The 13631-nt window shown below is 33.8% G+C and overlaps 1 protein-coding gene across 6 annotated transcripts in view; it reads right to left on the bottom strand.

The window, feature by feature from the left end:
- LOC141448456 (uncharacterized) overlaps positions 1–13631 on the bottom strand; it is a 227652-nt gene that overhangs the window by 40057 nt on the left and 173964 nt on the right. The window contains exons 1-2 of one of the 6 annotated variants that reach the window (XM_074116820.1): positions 6868–7099; positions 6119–6230 (exon numbers count right to left, since the gene is read on the bottom strand). The exons of 4 other annotated variants lie outside the window; for them this stretch is intronic. The gene's annotated coding sequence lies outside the window, so the exon portion shown is untranslated. Of the gene's footprint in view, positions 1–6118; positions 6231–6867; positions 7100–13631 lie in introns of those variants that run through there. One more of the 6 variants, XM_074116822.1, reaches the window with a different exon arrangement.

The following is a 13631-nucleotide window of genomic DNA, read 5'->3' as shown; positions in this document are numbered from 1 at the left end:
AAAATAAGTTCCACAGCCACGAAGATGAAATATCGCAAGAAACTATAAGAATAAATCTGGTGAACCAAGAGTGCTTTCTATATATATGTTTTCAAAGCTGAAAAATGTAACCAGCCTGCTCAGAAAATGTCACCGTGCTAAGTTTTAAATATTTGAATGAGATCTTTTTGCCCTCATTTAGTAAACTTAGAGGAAACATTTTCACTATATAAATAACTGAAATAAACTTGGAATTGTGGGAAATTCAGACCATTAAAATTTCCTTTAACGAGAAAGAGCAATACAAAATCACTTCTAAATGACTGACCATAATATTGTCTTAATGTTCACTGTTTCTAATAATTGCTCTTAAATTTCAAAGCGGCGGAAGTTGCTTCTATTTATATGAATTGAGGAGTTTTTCTGTTAGTCTTTAGAATGTATGAATGTCCCTAATTAAAGAAGGGCAACATTTGGTTTTTAATGGTGAGAAATAATTTGAATTACACTCGTTACCATTTATAAAACGACCTAATACTGCTATATGGAGTAGTGTTCAGGGTACGCCTACATTTATTCAATTTGTGCAAAATTGCTAGAAATTTTCTTCTTCGAATAATGTTGATATTATTCTTTCAAAAGTAAATAACAAGTCGAGCTGATAGAATAGCTGAGGATGGACGAATTTCCTCTTGGGAAAATGTAAAGATGCTTTAAATCAATTGAGCATTTTAACATGGAAATCTTTGCCTTACTGTAATTATTTACATTTTTTTTAAAAATTAACAAATTTTACTGTGGTTTACAAAAGGAATTAATCACCCTCCGTATATTTGGAGATGTGAGGTGCCAGGGTAGCCGAGTGGTTTGAGGCGAGGCCCGCAAAGCTAAGAAGTACTGTGGAAGTAGGTTCGATTCCCGGTAAGCCGACACCTAACTTGGTAGTTGGACGTAAGCCTGCTTAAAAAAAATAGGCATCAATTTACATTAAGAGACATTTACATGTAGAGCTGTTAAAGGGTAGGTGGAAAGCATAGAGCTGCGGAACGAGAATCCCCGACTGCTACTCCCCTCTCTTTCTAGTGCTTCTCAAGGTGCCTCAGGTCCAACCCGTGCTGAATGATGATGACACGAAGGAGATTGTATTAAGAAAGTAAACTCCAAGATACCTGGCGCCCACTCGGAAGGCGCATTAATCATTAACGCAGGTTTTAGAGAACTTTTGATCTACCCAAAAAGCATGGGGCGAGTATATGAGGGCAAATCTCCTATACTCTGAGATTTGGGAGGTCTTTATTAGGAGTGTTAATCCTTATCTGCTGCTCCTCTTCTCGTTCTAGATGTTCCCCCAGAGGGGCTGGATGATCACCAGTGATAGGGCGGGTTATATCCTCCCATAAAATTTGGGTAGAGTGTGACGCTAGAGAATCTGGTTATCCTAACCTGCCGGCTCCCCTTATCCTGGGATTTCTCTTCACAGAGTCTGGTTGGTGTCTACTGGAATAGACACGAGATTCCCGTGGAAACTCATTTTCGAATATCTGACCCGAACATTCTACCTCTAACTGGAAGAGAAAGATAATATGAATAAACAAAAACATATTCTGCGCAATATTTTTCCTTGAATTTAGTAAAAAAAATTCTTTGAAGTGAATAACATTAGCAAAAGAGAAAAAAGTTGTAAAAATTGGTGTATTTAAACATAACAGTTTTTTTGTTTTTGACGTTAAAGGAAAATTATAATATATTTTTGAAATTATTAGCATTATTATTCAGGTGAAAATCTTTTATTTAAATTATTTACCTTCACAATTATAAAATTTACTATTCAACAATTCACTCAGAAATTGAAAAAATTAAATTAATTTTAAACAAAAGTTTCTGTTTGAAATAAATGTTATTTAAAAAACGAAAAGAACTATACGCAAAAACTGGCACAAACTAAAGTTTTAGTATTCATCTACTTTTGGCTGATTGTACAAACTGCCGGAGAGTGAATAGTTTACCCGCACAATTCCCTCCTTCTTCGCTAAACTTTGTAAACTCCTGAGGAGCAGTAAATAGAACCTCCCAGATTTAGCTATCTTTCCCGACCAGCCAATTTCTACTTGTTAACATTGAACTGTTGCTAAACTCTGCCACACTAATTTGCACAGATTAATAAATGGTTTAAATAATTTGTTAAATGTATGTTCTAAAAGTAAATTAACTTAAAGTAAAAAATTAATTAAAGTGTGTAAATTAACTAATTTTATCCTTTTCTGAAAACTGTTTTCTAAGTGGGGATTTTGTTTTCATGTGGATTCTCTAAATTTGAGTTTCCACACTTTAAGTACATGTTTTTTGGAAGTCCCTAAACCATAAAAAAAATGTAGTTTCGCGGCCACTGCTCTCGCTCAGTGGAAAGGTGTCTTCTTTTTTTAATTTCCATATCCAATTCGCTTAGAAACGATCTACAATGAACGGGCAATCTTCAAAGAACCATCGTGATTGGAACCCGCAAGGAGCTTCAGGAGAAGAAGAACGAAGGGCACTGCGAGGAGAAAAGGGACAAAATTTGGAAAAACCCTGGTAGGAATTAAAAAGTCCAGCAGGTGACTAGGATGTTTTCTTGGATTTCCTACACTCCAGGAGTGAAAGGTTCGAAGAAAAGGAGGGAGCTTTTCTTTTTTTTTCTTTTTTAAAGAATCATAATTCTACTTTCTAATAGGGGCACGGTAGCCGAGCGGTTAGAAGCAAGACCCTCAAAATGAATATGTATGGTGGTATTATGATCGTATTCTGGTCTAGGCCTTAGATAATATATTAATGCACAAAGAAATAAAAATTTGTTTCAACTAATCGTAATTAGACACAAAGTCTGCTACACAAAGTATTACTTACTTGTTTACCGCTCCCTCTCTTTAACTACCCCATAACGAATTCTTCTACAATTATTTAAATAAAAATTAATGATTTAGGCGCATGAAATCCGAAGTTTAGAGGAAGCCGAAGAAGCCATTTTCGAGAAATTTCAAAAAAAGTGAAAAATCCATTTAGAAAAGTGGTAATTCCGGATAAGGGATTTTTCTTTTAATGTGGAATACTACTTACATAATTACACATATTCATATTTTATAGGAGTTTATAAGTATTTTATAAGTTTTCTCGCCTGACGGTCTTGGACCAAGGCATTTACGTTTTTTAGATTTTTTAAAGTATTTTTTTTTTTTTTCTGTTGTACAATAAACGTTTAAATAAATAATAAGTTTTCGACAGGAGTCTCTTAGGCGGGCCAGAGGTACAGAACGCTTTCTTTTGTACAGAAAACTGGTGGACGTTAGTTCTCAATTTGGACTGTTCTTCGGTGAAAAACAAAAGCAAGTTGCTGTTGAGTGATATGCGTTGGCTTTTTAAACTCAGAGGGGAATTATTACCCTTGAGTTGTGTTCCTTGGATTGAAAAAGCGGACTCTCAGAAGCTGTGTCCTCTTTGCTCCCAAAGTGTCCAAGAAGACCTTTTTCACTTCTTGATTGATTGTCCGGTATTAACGGAGCTTCGATCTCAGTGTTTAGGGAAATCTAGTGCTGCAGGTTATCATATAGTTAATCTTTTTTCTTCTCCGGATTGTAGATCCGTCATTACGTTTGCTAAACTAGCCTGGAACTACAGATTAAAGCACCTCAATTATTAATTTTATTTAGTATGTATATTTAGTTTATTTTCTTTGTCAGAGAAGAATTGAAAATTTTGGTATAACTTATTTTTTATTTTTACTCTCCAAGTATCTTCTATTTTCTCATTTTATAATTGTATATTATCTCTTTTTTCCCCTCTCTTTTCGTTCTCATTAGTGTATTAATATAACATTCTTAAATATCTTAGTAATTCATTTATCTGAATGTATTTTTCATTTATTTTCTATAAGCAGTTACGCCAGCAGACGGCATTGGCCATGCTGTATACCTTGTGCACTTATCACTTTTGTATAATTGTATTTATTTAAATAAAGGTTATAATAATAATATAGGTGTTGTGTGTGACGGCACTTTTCAGAGAAATGGTACTTTGGTGGAAAGCATCCGTCACCCATCTTCTGAATGTGCCTTCTTACATTGAATTTCTTGGATTTTTTTTAAATAAATGTTACAGTTCTCGGTAAAAGCAATTAGTAAAAACTTTTTACTAAAAAGTTGAATGAAAATTAAGAAAACCCCTCTAAAATCTGAAAAATTGTCCAGTAAAAAGGCATGTTCATTTGTCCATAAATAAGATCCCATAAATGGCTTCCGATCATCTAGTTTTATCTTCATATTCCTATGAACATATACTTAATCCTCCAACAGATAAAGTGCGGTATATCGGACTGTATCTCGACAAACACCTAACCCGGGCACCCCCATGACTACAAAACGTGACTTAGAAACTTAAATTAGTAACTTACGTCAGTGAATTATCAAAAGTCTATTCATTAACTATCGAAACTGACTCCTCTACTGATTACATCCCATCTGTTCTTGAACTAACTCAATACCATTACACCAAATTTCACATCAAACTGTTTCAACACGACCACCTGATCATACATAAACTGTCTTATAACTATCGTCAATGGCATCGTGATCACCCGATGGCATAACTGATAAGTAAACCGAATCCAATTCATCGATATTCTGCGTTGGCTGATTAAAGATGGTCATCTTTGGATGACTCTCATTCAATTCTTCCAAGAAATTTTGCTTATTTAATTTTATGTATGTACTTTTAGCTAATTGGCTAAAATTAAACAGAATTAAATGTAGATATAGATGTTATTTCTATTGCACAAATGACTTATATTTTCATAATGCATTTAGCCAGACTTCTAGTTAAAAGCCAAGAATTCAAGTGCATAATCACTTTCCTACTCAATACTTGAAGAAAAATTTTAACAATTTCATTAAAACAAAAAAATTAAGTACGAATACTTGATGGCAAAAGTTTGAAAATAAACTAAAAAAGAAACAAAAACTTCATAAAATCAAAAGGCCTTTTAAATCTTAATAATGAAGAAAATTATTACAGCAGAAACTTATATTTAGTTACTATATAAGAGCGGGGCTTAGTGCAAAAGTTGTTTTACTTTTCATGGAGAAACATCGTAACACAGCGCGAATGGCAAACCATCGTTTCCAACTCGAAATTAATTTGCCCCAGTCGTTGTAGTACAACTAGCTCTGATTGTTTCGTTGGACGTGAAAAGCATTATAATTAATAACTTTATTAAAGTGGAATAATTACAATAGCGAATTTGGTAGTAGTAGTAGAAAGTTTCTAATATTTGTGTGAGTGTTTGAGTAAATGTAAGTGACGGCGGGTTACGCTCATTCACTTTATGTACGTATGTAAAGTAGAAATGGTAGTAGTTAGTAGTTGCCTTAGTAGTGGTCGTAGTTAGTAGCAAAAGCTGTAATAGTACTGGAGAAAGAGGCCTCGGCCTTCGAACAAAAGGGGTCCCAACTTCTTGTTAACTCGGTCCCACAGTTCACATAAATCTATTGTACGGACACAATTCTGAAGACAATTACATGGAGGGCCTACGATGGAGAACCTAACTCTTAAAGGCCTGCCTAGCAGTATGCCCCACAAATGGACACGCCCACCTTTGGTTAGTCAGAGTGAGGACGGGCTAGTATATCTCCTTGCTCCTGAACACTGTTTAGCCTGGAGAAACGATGGGCCAAGAATGAAGAGGAATGGCTGTTTCTAGTTGTGTTTTGATGGGGCTCACATTCAGCGCCAAACATGCCTGTTACTCTCGAATCCGATATCGCGCTTGGGAGCTGTCTACTGCTGCAGAATTTCCACTACCGTTCTCTCCTCTCTCGCAAACCCACACACTATATCTCCTTCCATCCTGCAAATCTCTCAATTCTCTCTTCCAGCGGACCCGCAGACAAACATAACCCTACTTCCCCCAGCACCCAGCCTGTCTTGCAGCATTCTACTGGAATTACAAATCGAGAAGAGAGAGAATTATCTTACACAGGAATGTTGTATTAAATATTAGGAATACGCCACCACCTCCCTCCAACACTTCAATGTTATATAATATAAACATAAGCAGAGCAGTAGTCCCGGAGTTAATTCAGTGCCCGGTTCTTAAATTAAGTATATTTACCACTGATATCGGTCTACATGTATACAGAAGCGAAGAGCGGCATAAATATTGCAAGCTTATTTTAAAAAGTACATTTTTTAAAAATTCTGTAAGATATGGTTGGTTTCTATTCCTGCAAAAAAAATAATAAAAAATATTTAGAAAACTTTCATTAGTTAGTCAACCTTAAAAACACATACAAAAAGCTAAAATTATTCAAGTGAAAGACGTGTAATTTTTAATAAACTTTGCTTTCTCTTATAGCTGTAAGCAGAGAAGTAATTATCATCTTGCAGACATTAGATTTTATGTTTCCACAGGCCCCTAAATGGAAAATATTTAGTTGTTTCTCAAAACAGAGAAAAAACCGCGAAAATTCCCACTTTGACAGTTTCACCAGAGGTTGCGACAAAGTGATGTTTTGGTTAAGAAGTAAAACTTGATCTATACTCCTCTTGATGCCGTACAAACAACAACTGCTCCTAGGTGCAGGTCAACAGAGAAGGTATGACAGCTTGTTCCGTCACCGGGAATTCTTGCTAAGTCATTCTAAGAACATCAGAAAAAAATTATTTGAGGAGACCAGGGAGCAAGATATCTCAGATAGTAGAGTAAAGTAAAGTAATCGCCTAGTTTTTCAGGCGGGGCTTAACGTCCAACTACCTTTTACTAGGTGTCGTGGACGGAATATCCCAGATAGTTGTTTCCCTTATTTCCCAGTACTTCGCTGGCCCAAAATCCAAAGCGTCATGAAACAAGGAATTACTTACTAGAAAAAACAAACAATAAATTTCACGCCTGCTGGCTCTTGAATTGATTTCTTGCACCAGATCTCCCATAATACAGGTGATTACTTCCAAATTTCAATATTTTATTCACAAACATATGCTTTTTCAGATATACCTACTGTTGTAAATATTGGAAACTCATTAGTAACTAGAATAACAGAAACGTTTTAGTCAAGGTAAAATATGCTCGCGGCTCACAGCTGTTGCTATAACTGATATCGTCTTTCCGTGCATTAATAGTTTACATTAAGCATGGCTTTTCTATCGTTAAATCTGTTTTTATTTCTAGCAGTGTCATCAAAAAAACTTTATGAATGCATTCTAATTTATAAATCCAAACCTTAAGAGTCGAGTAATGTCCAATAATTTATAAATATTTTATTCTGAATAATAGTTCTCTAAGTGAATGGATAAGTCGAGGTTTCAAGAAGGGCAAAGCCTGGGAGGGGTGGATTTATTATGAAACTCAGCACAGAAGAGACTTGGAACAGAATTGATTTTGGGACCCTTCTTCGTACATGAAAATCTTACCAAAGAATTTTTGGAAAAACTACTGGTGGCTTCCAGTCAGGACATAAATTGTCTCTCCAGGAAAAAATATGGTTTCCAAAACTCAATCTGAATCTCAGGAGATAGATCCTGTTTGTTAGGGGGGTAAGCCCTCATCTAATTGTTCCAAAATTATAATTTCACTAAATTACTTACAAGACCTCAACATGCCCTAAAATGGACCAAGTAATTAGGACAGAGTCTTAGTCCACAACCCTCACTTTGTGAGGTGTACACAACCTCCTCTAGTTGCGGTGCTAGTCTCATCTTTCTTGAAATAAGAACTCCTTGTTGTTAGAGAGCACTTGTAGGCGGAATACTTTGAACTACTAGGAGTTCATTGATGCTTTGTTTGAAACTAGTAAACTTTTGCTTTAAAGGCAAGTAACTGACTGCACCATTGACTATTTCGGTCTAACGTTTTTTATAATTTTAATAATTTTTTCTGGAAGGCTGATGACCTAGTTTCGTCAGAATTAGGAGTTAAAAAGTTAAAATTGTACTTCTCTTCATTATTCGGCAAAAACATCTCAATATTTTCAAACTTTAAACCATTTTTTCCTATAAAGTGTATTTGTTAAACACGGGCACCCTTTTTGGAGCAAAGAAAGTTGCATTTCCTTACAGCGTAACCTAAATGGAGGTTCCAATTCCTACAAAGAAAATGCGTTAATATAGTAAAGTTTAAGAATTGCAATTATAACCTAATAAAGTTTAAGAATTGTAAATAGAACCTGCTAAGGAGGTGCCAGTGAGTAAACAGAATATGGTTGGCTTATACTGTTTTATTTGGCAGTATTTTATTTCAATGTTCTGTTTTTTCATTGTACCCTTTTAATAAAAAAAACTGCAGGAGTTTAAAGTTACATAATTACACATTAATTAGAGATCGATTTAGAATTGTAAATATATTTCATTTGATCAACTCTTTCATTCTCTTATTAAAACAGCTTTTATCAAATACACCATTAACCGAATTCGTTAAACAAATTATTAAACAAAATTAAAGCCCTAAAATGATTAGATTCTGTAAATAGAGAAACAATAACTTTCTTTATTTCTGAATGGCTTGCCGTAAAATTTATTAATGGCCAAATAGAAATTAGGAGACAAATCTGAAGTGAGAAAAAAATAGTTTTTTATAAAGAATAATATGTCTTTCTAAGTTGGATGGATCTCACAACCAAAAATGAGGAAATATTGAACCAAAAACGAGTAAAATTGGACTGCAGCTGATAAGCGTTTGTTCAAATAGGACTGATGTTGTGATGTAGATGTTACACGGAATTCTATTTCAGAATCTTATCTATAGTTGGTTCATACAATTATTTACTCTTAGAAACATCATTCTAGCCCGATTTCTGTTTAAGAGTTGCAAACGGACGTGGAGTTCTTGGAAGTAAGGAGAGAAAATATTTAGAAGCGAGAAGGACTTGGGGTCAATACAGATGTGTACCCAGACGCCTAAAAACACAGAGAGCATTCCTGCCCAAGTTGGAAGGATGAAGTAACAATCTTGACCTCTCTCTGATACCGCAACCATGCTGTTCTTCAACTAGCATTCCATCACAAACGAAATTTAATTTCTTTAGATTACTTTTGATCACACTAATGAAAGAATAACACTAAAATAAAATCTAATTTTTACTTCTAATTATAAGAAAAATTGTAATGTTTTAATTAATTAAAATGGTACCATCTTATCTGTATACAATTTCTGTTAATATCCACAATCTCTCATAGACCTTGGTACTAAGTAGTGTATCGTTGGCTAGCAGCGAGTTCTATCGGGATTAAGTAGTGAACGCAAGTTCATTCCCTCTATACCTCTCCCGGGAAGTATCCAATAAGCATCTAACTATCTACCGCATCTCAATCTTCACTTGAGCAGCATCTCATACAGTCTATTTCTCTCGTTCAATTTAGGGTTAAAGAGCTACGAGTACACCCCTGTATCAAGCAATTATCAGAAAAGAGATAATTGTAACCTACTTGAGCTATCATCTTTAGGCTGCATAATTGGATCCATTAACGGAAGCCCCCTTGTGCCCAAACAATTACTACTACCACAAGAGTACTTTAAAAATTTCATTTCCTGCTGGAAGGCTAGGATTGTTTAGAGGGTTTCAATAAGTAAAGCTATAATAAGGAAAAAGCGCTGAAAATTTTGATCGAAACAGTCAATCTAAACAGTAGATAGAAATTAATCCAGTTCTAAATTTGATGGACCACAAATTATCGGTATTTGGGAAGCATGAGCTTCACGGCGGATGAGCAAGCAGATCGCCTAGCCGTCCGAGCAACGTTAAAAAAAAAAAATAGTATTGAAGCAGTCCCCTCATCACGTTGTTGAAGTTACTACGTTTCTAATGATTGTCGGCCACGAATGTCAGCTGAGAATCGTACTTAAAATAGGAGTCACAGACTGATCCATACATCTCCAGTGCCAAATCGACAAAATAATGGAGAGCATCTCACCCAAGATTCACTCTTTAGCCAGGATAGCGGAAGAATTTTACATGACAAGACTGTTCTAGTTAGAAACACAGAATGGTTGAAGGTCACAAAAGTATGGTTTATAAAAAATGTATTAGTGAATAAAGAATGGTGCACCCATTATTAAAATTTGTATCAGAGAAAAGAAACATTTATCTTGAAGTGTAGTATGCAATTTTACGAAGACCAGGCCTCTAGGAAATCAAGAATTCGGTCGAAACAAGATGTCTGAGAAGGAGCTAGTCTTATATTAATGACTGTCCATTTACTTTGGGGGCACCCTCGAAGAAATAGGCTGAAGATGGACTTCAAAAATTCTCCTCTTAGCTTTCTAGAACTGTAGTAAACAAAAGTTGTGAGAGGTTCAGACAAATTTTTTGTCTTTTTTTAAATTTCCAAGACCTATCCCAAGGATTTACTATCGACGTAGAATATAATCTGAAATAGGAAAAAATGTTGACTTCATATTATATCTGGTTAACTTTGTGAGCTTTGTGAAAGGTTATTTACGTCGAATGGACGTATGAATAGAAGAAAGAAACCCATGGAACTAATATGGATCTGCGAACACTGGATAAGTAGCCATACGTGCTGTCACCCTAAATAACTCGGATGACAAAGTGAAGGAAGTTCCACCACCACAATTCAACTAGCGCCCCATCAGCTGATTTCGTTATCCAGGATTTATCTCAATCTAAATCCTATTCAAGGAACTGACGCTTCTTTTACAGTCCACTGTCCAATAACCAGACTTTTCTACCAACCAAGAGCATACCACAACTTTTCTGGCCAACAGTAATTCTTGAATCTTCTCTCTCACTCTAAAACACACACACACACACACACACACATTCACACACCCACACACCAACAAACGCACACTTTCTTTTCAAGGCCAGTGATGAAGAACTGCTATCAAATAATAAAATCAATGTCTTCATCACGTATATCTTTTACAACACTCTTAAAAACTTTTGCCTCATAAAATTAGGCCTCTACAGTGTTACAACTTTGAAGGTTTCAGTCTTAATGAGTTATTTTCAACTTTTCACAGTTCTCTACGGAAAATACACGTTCATATCCCTCTGGGAATAGAAAAATACTTTTTTTACAGTAAATTTGTACGCGCGTACTTATGTTTGTTTATCCAGCATAAATCAAAAATAGATAATCTTAGAAATTTTGCAATCTTATGTTATGTTTAGAAATCACCAAGGAAAGCTGGAATAAGGGTTTTGATCAAAATCAATTGCCCAAAATTGAAAAAGACGAATTTATTATTTTTTTTTGTAATTTTCTCATAAATGGTTCCAATATATCTTATAGGATAAATATAATTTTTATTTTGAAACTACTTTTTGGGAAATTGCCTTTAGAGGCGTTCCGGAAAGATGTTAGACTCAAATTTCGAATTAAAAGCGTTTTAGTAGAATGGAAGTAATTCTTCACTGATCAATTTTTACTTAGTCATCGATTTTCCAGTTAAAGCGGCCCAATAGATTTTCTTTGAAGAAGTAGAAAAGTTTTTATGCGTACGAAATTGAACCTAAATAGGGCTAACAATTTCTCTCAGAACATCTGATTAGAAAAAGAGATTCTAACAACGTTTTTTTTTGAGCAGCTGACTTACAAAAGTTTCTCTTATATTGTTGGTGATGAAACTAGATTTTCTTGGGAATTATTATGAACACAGGAGGATTCTGGCCTCTTCTTAGTTCAGTTCGAATACCACTGAGCAAATGTTTGGGTAAGATCTTTTGTCACATGCTTTTGAATGTGGCGCTTGTTTGTGTGAATGTAAATTCTTACAATACTGAAAGTGAATTTAGTCAAGTACCCTAGCCCTCAGGCCGCGGTGACAGTTATACCAACTAAAAAGCAGAAAAAATACAAATAAAAGAGAATAATAACCCTACCATATCTTTTATATTAACTTTTATAAGCCATATCATTAAGACTTATTATTTTTTACAGTATTTTGCGCCAGTGGGTTTGTCTAAAACAAGAAACGAGTGGTACTACACCCTGTATAGTCAGTGAAGTGATGAAGATGAAGAGAGTGGAAGAACATAATAACCGGAAAAGGTTCGGGGCTCAAAAAAATAATAATAAAATAAAAAACAAGAGATGTATTAAAAAATAATACATTCTATATTATCTAAAACAAGAAAATGAAATAACTTTAATGGTTAAACAAAATAAACCTCCAGTTCTACAAAGTGAAAATAAAAATATAACACGTTAATATGAAAAAGAAAATAATTGAATTTCTAATGCAGATGACAGTATTTTTAAATAACCAGTTTAGATAAATAACATCACAAAAAACAAAATTAATACTTAAATGTAAACCTAAAAACATTTTAATTTGTTAATATTAATTAACTTTTATACACAATTTGTGTTTACGCACTCTTTTTTTTATAAAGTTTTATTTGATTTTCAGTTTCATGTAAAAACAATTAATTTAAACACAATACTTTTTTTTTGAAAAACTGAGAATTATTGGATCTTTGTCCAGGAACGCTGGTCGAGCAGGCATAGTGGACATTTACCTCCAGTTTTACCTGCATGGAGAGCAGGGCCATGCTTCAAAAGTTTTTTTTGCAAAAAAACGTTTCTTTAAACATAGATTTTATACTAAAGATAGTTGTTCTAAAAGGTAGCTGGTTAAATCCAGTGTGTTAACCTAAGAAGTTAACTAACTGCTTGTTACTATGGTTTGTAAAAACAGTCGAAAAACCAATGTACCCCGACAGGAAGTATTCAAATAGTCACAATCAATCATAGAAACAATAAATAGTCATTTTTTGTGCTAGCACAGTTTTTAATCGGCTATTATGAAAAAAAAGAAGAAATAAAATGTTAAGTATAAGGGTTGATTAAACGCCAAAAGGTACACAAATCAGCAAATATCCAACATTTCATTAATACTACATTGATATCTTTTAAGAAATTTTACTGCATTAACTTTAGAACAAAATTTGAATCTTCAATTCGTCTAACAGAAGTATTTAAGAGCACAAATAACACAAAGTTAATAACAAGTAAATTATTCAACAATAATCATTCATTTCTCAGTTGTAATTTAATGTATTCTCTTTAATTGAGTAAAATACATTAATAATTAACTGTCCTAAAAATGTGCAAATCTTATCTATTTTATATTCTATATATACATATAAGATTGTGGGAAGAACATCTAGATTAAGAATGTAGTTGAAGAAAACTATATTGTTTAATATTAACCCAGATAAATTATTACCTATTATTTTTAACCTTTGACTGCTACATAAAGCAACAATCACTTTAATCCAAAAATGAACTTAAACCGACGATTTTTATTTAAAAACTAAATAAATAAAATAAACATATAACGTTTTTCTTTTCAACCTGTGATTAATAGTTTGATTATTACATATTAATAGATACTACAGTCAATCTAAGTTAAATGGTTCGTTATTGAACAAATATTTTGTAGATGAAAATGGCCAGCATAAGGGTCTGTGATATCTAATAAATTCTAAAAAATATTAATGACAAGTTAATGCAGTAAAATTTCTTAAAAGATATCAATGAAGTATTAATGAATAAATACAATAAGTTATCGAAAACAATATGCAGCACTAATTTGTCAGCAATAGCCCTAAAGATGACCTAGTAGGGTGGAAGGCAAAAATAAACGAAAATTACAAAAATTG

The sequence above is a fragment of the Rhodnius prolixus genome, unplaced genomic scaffold (assembly GCF_049639745.1).
Source record: "Rhodnius prolixus isolate KJV_2025 unplaced genomic scaffold, Rpr scaffold_37, whole genome shotgun sequence".
NCBI lineage: Eukaryota > Metazoa > Arthropoda > Insecta > Hemiptera > Reduviidae > Rhodnius > Rhodnius prolixus.
The sequence above is the reverse complement of the archived record's forward strand: the minus strand, read 5'-3'. Positions and strand labels throughout refer to the sequence as shown.